The sequence below is a fragment of the Ixodes scapularis genome, unplaced genomic scaffold, assembly GCF_016920785.2.
Source record: "Ixodes scapularis isolate PalLabHiFi unplaced genomic scaffold, ASM1692078v2 PGA_scaffold2__306_contigs__length_199485367, whole genome shotgun sequence".
Classification (NCBI taxonomy): Eukaryota; Metazoa; Arthropoda; class Arachnida; order Ixodida; family Ixodidae; genus Ixodes; species Ixodes scapularis.
Window position 1 is genome coordinate 164,622,643 of NW_024609857.1, and position 4,510 is coordinate 164,627,152.

Below are 4,510 nucleotides of genomic sequence, written 5' to 3' on the forward strand. Positions count from 1 at the left end.
AGCAATGATTGTATCGATGTTGTGCGTCTCATAAAGAAGGCCGATTTGAATTTAGCATGGCAAGAACAACCTCGAAAAATTCATGATACACTGCAAACGACTTTATTTTCGCGAATTTCGCGAATCGCCTACAATTCGCGAAAAAAAAATGTAAACACATTGGAATCTATATCGCGACCGCACCGCGTCGCGAAAATTAGAATCCGCGAATTATTCCAAAACTGAGGCCTCTTGGACGCCTCGATTTCACAATTTACTTGAGCGTGTTTCAGCTGGAAGATATAGACGAGCTATTATTATTATTTTTTTATAACTAAGTATTATTCAAAGTAACAAGAAAGTTGCCTACCTGCAAGTGTTTCCGCAAATTGGAGGTCGCCTTTCGGTTTATTGAATTTGTTTTCAGAAACGGTCCGGAGAGTTTGCTCCTCACGATTATAGTTTTTTACATTGGTGCTAATCTGTTTAGAGAATTTTTCGCAGCAAGGCCCCGGCAGCCTTTCCTTTTCCATTGTAGATAAGACTGTTGCAGCTTCTCAATGCAAAGCAGCACTGCGTGCCTCGGGGCGGTTCCACAGGCCAAGACGAGAGGACAACGCGTGGAGGGTCACGATAGAGGTGTAAAAACAAAGTGCAAGCCAAGCCCTCTATAAAAAAAGAAGCCTTCAACGAACAACAAATGCAAAAACAAGCTCCCTACAGCTAAAGCCGCGATTTGTAAGTTTTGGAATCTCGTCCAATCAGGCTGACAAACGGTTGAAAGGGTTAGGGAGAGCGAACACTAAATAATGAAGATTTATACAAAAAGGTAGACGAGGATTGGGAGAAGGAAGAGCAGTGTAGCAAGAACAGTTGGAAGTAAGGCAGGGTGAGTCGTGTTAATGAGACCTGCTGCTTCTTTACTTCTTCGCCTCGATGTTAGAGTAGCACGACTTACTGTTAGTGGTATCAACATACGAGATAGAGGAGAAGGACGTGAAAAACTCATAAAGAAAAGAGAATAATTTCATGAACAAAAAAGTTCCAAACTTGACTGAAATAAGTAAGCGAATATGCTAGCGGCGAAGACGCGTAAGGAGAACCTCGAACCTCCCCGCCTCGACCGGATGATGTGATCGGAGCCAACCAGCTCGACTTCGACCTCCGATGCCCCCGTGTGGGAATGAGAAATAAGAAAGACCCCTAGAAGCAGGAGCAACAGGAAGCAAACGAGACGAAGAGTCAGATTCAACTACGACAGGAACGAAAACGGACGCGAATGTTGCCCTCATTTATCAAATTATTTTTCAAATTCTTCATTAAATCGTTTTACAGTCTACAAAATCCTTCATTCCGTTCTATCCCAGCCTTTCTTTCCCATCCCTCTTTTCCATATTTTTTGAGCAGGTTGGGAGACACTCTCTCCCCTGTCGCTTTGGCTGTGCTGTCGTCTCCGTGGCCAGGGGGGAAAAGCGCCGCCGCCACAAACTCTTGCAAAAGTAATTGTAATTGTGCCTGAAATTTAGCAATTACTGACGCTAGAAAGTAATTAAATTACAATTACAATTCCTTTTAGCCAAAAGTAATTATTACAATTACAAATTACCAGGAAAAGTAATTAAATTACAGTAATTTAATTACCGTAATTGAATTACTACCCAAGTATGCTCGGTTTGCTGTTGCGGCCTTGGATAGAGCCATGGACGTCTCTGCGGTGGCTGTCATTAACGCTATTAGACTACCATTCCTTTATTGAACGGGCACCCGAAAAAGAACTCTGCCTGACAGCAAATCTGTGGCTTTTGGCTCGACAGGTATAGACTGTACCGCAGAAGCTCGAGTGATTGCGTGTCAGCGTAGAGATTGTGCTTTTGTTGTACAGTCCCGAAGGACCCGGGCAAATATCGAGCGTTCCTCCTTACGACGAAAACGACGCATGTGTAGCTGTGCAACAATGAAAATGGGAGACCAGCGAAACACAAACCCGAGATGTGGCGGGAAGGACGGTTCTTGAGAAGCGACTCGCTGACCGCCTTAAGTGTGAATGTCAGTGGTCAAACGTCGCTAGTTGGAAAGCGCGACCAGCGAGATTTGCAAGTGCGAAGGCACCTTTAGACAGTGTGCCTTGCCCGAAGGAGTTTGTTTTGTAGTGCATTTGAGCTGTACATAGCGCCGAAGGCTGGTTTGTGCATTTGTGTGTGACCTTCGGTGGTATGAGGTGTGTTCACACGAGAAAGAGGTCCTTTTTTTTGCTCCTCGGGATGTGCAGCACGTGGTAACAATGTCTCGCTTTTGCACGTAGCTGCACAGACGTAAACATCCCGAGAGAATGGCGGAGCTTTTGCTCGGCTGCACAAACCTGCCTTGGCGTGGGGTCTCTTTGCAATTGGCGGTACATTGTTTGCATGTCTGACAACTTTACAGATCTTGCTCTGCAAGATGGCGGTGGTGGTGTTGGGATCGCCCAAATAGTGGCTTGTGCTGTTGCGCATGTCGTTGAAGGCACCCGAAGAAGTCTTAGATATTCGTCAGTTGTCCTCAATCCGCTCCTCGTACAGCTGGTTCTTGATTCCACATACCTCGTGTTGCATCCACCCTCTCGAGAAGCATCTTTCTTTTAGCAGGAGGCGTTTCGTCGTCTTCTGTAGCAGCACTGCTGCCGTAATCACGCATCGCCGTTTCACGTACGCCTCCATTTTTTTACTCGTCAGCACACACCAGGCCATTGTTGAGAGTGCAACCGCTAAATGCGTCTGACAACGCTGACATCCCTCTCAGCTCCCCGCCGTTTGTGTAAATGCTCGAGTCGGGGAGCGAGTCCCGCTGGTTCCGCCGATCGCCGACGTCAAGCACATTTCTCCCCGAAAAGCATCTCTCGTGTGAATACCCCTATAACCGCTTACTTGGTGTTGCCATGGCAACCGAAGTCTGCCATAGCAACAATGAAATGTGGCAGTAGAATTCAAGGTGCTCTATCTTAGCAAGTCACACTCGAATGCAACTGAGCCAGTATTTAAGTATCGTCCAAGTTTGTTGACATGCGATATGATCTTACCTTTTGGAACGTGGTTAAAGGACCGAATGCTTGTGTTAAAGGGTCACTGACAACCCCAGTATCAATACTTTTCTTATGCGGAGTGCAAGTTCATCAGCTTCTTTTTGCAGGGGTTAGGGTGACGTCCAAAACACCAAGACTGATTGGCTTTGATTGAAGGATAGTGGGTAGACCTCAAGACAGCTTGCTTTGGGGTCTACCCACTATTCTTCCCACAGAGCCAATCTGAGCTCACTATTCTAACTGTGCTTTGTGCAAAAAGCAGACGAACTTGCGCTCTGCACTGCCTTGAATGCTTGATGTGTTATATAACTCAGCAAAAATGTCATTGCAAAAAAAACATTCCTTAGTATGAGAAAGAGTCCATAAAAAATTTCAGCCTTTCCACTCTCGTGAAGAAGGAAGACCAGTGGAGCTGTACTACGGTGGAATTTAAGTATTTATAATAAATGTAAGGATTAAGGTGTGATTGGGTAATTGGTTATGCGACAACCGTACTGTCCCCGGTTGTCTTTGTTATACCCCATCAACCGCCAAAGGCTCGTGAACGAGAGTCAAGGCACCACTAGTCGTTCCTCCACCACGTTCAACCTCGGTAGGTGCTCCGGTACGGGTGGGTGCTTGTAGCCGTTCACAGTCGCGAATCGGGGCACCGCGCCTTTCAGCAGGGAATCTCGGCCTGCCTGCACGCCGGTTCTTAGTAGACGTCCGCCGACTCGATACACTGCTGCAACGCACACGCGCCCATTTCCCAATTTTTTTTGTCCGATACGCCACCGATCGTGGGTGAGTCTACGGTGAACCAGAGTCGGTCGCACGCGGCGCACGCATACCTGCCAACAAATCTTGCGAAAAAAAATTTTTTTTTTTTTTGTAAAACCGTTGTTGGCAGTACCTTGCACCGCCACAAGAGGGCGATAGGTACTGTCGACGGCAGCGTCCTGGTTTTTACTCTTCGTCTATCCGGTGGCCACGGGTCCAAAACCAATCCAAAGCCCAAAGCCTGTGTTTGGCGGCGCACATTGGTTTGGCGTGTTGGGCCTCGCCGTTTCGGCTTTTTGGAAAACTTAAGGGTGTCGCAATTTGCATAATTTCCTGTCTGCAACAATAAAAGGAATATAGTATATTAATGTTGGGTGGTTAGTGGCCCTTTGTGGCTCCACTAAGCAATTAGAAAATAAATATATTTCAAGGAATTCTAACATTTGCAGTAAGTTACCTTACATCTGTGTGAAACAAAAGGGCAGATGAGGCTAAAGCAATTGAAACATAATCACCAAAACTTGAATGAAAATACAATATGTAGTATGAGTACTGTTAATCATGAAAGCATCTTGTGTTGCACACTTCTTTGCTGAAGCTCATACCTTGAGACAATCTTCGAGGCGTCAAGCGTTCCACTGCACATCAGTGATGACTGTATACCATGGTACGACAGCGCTAGTTTTGGTAGAACCAAAAACAGCCACAAATTTG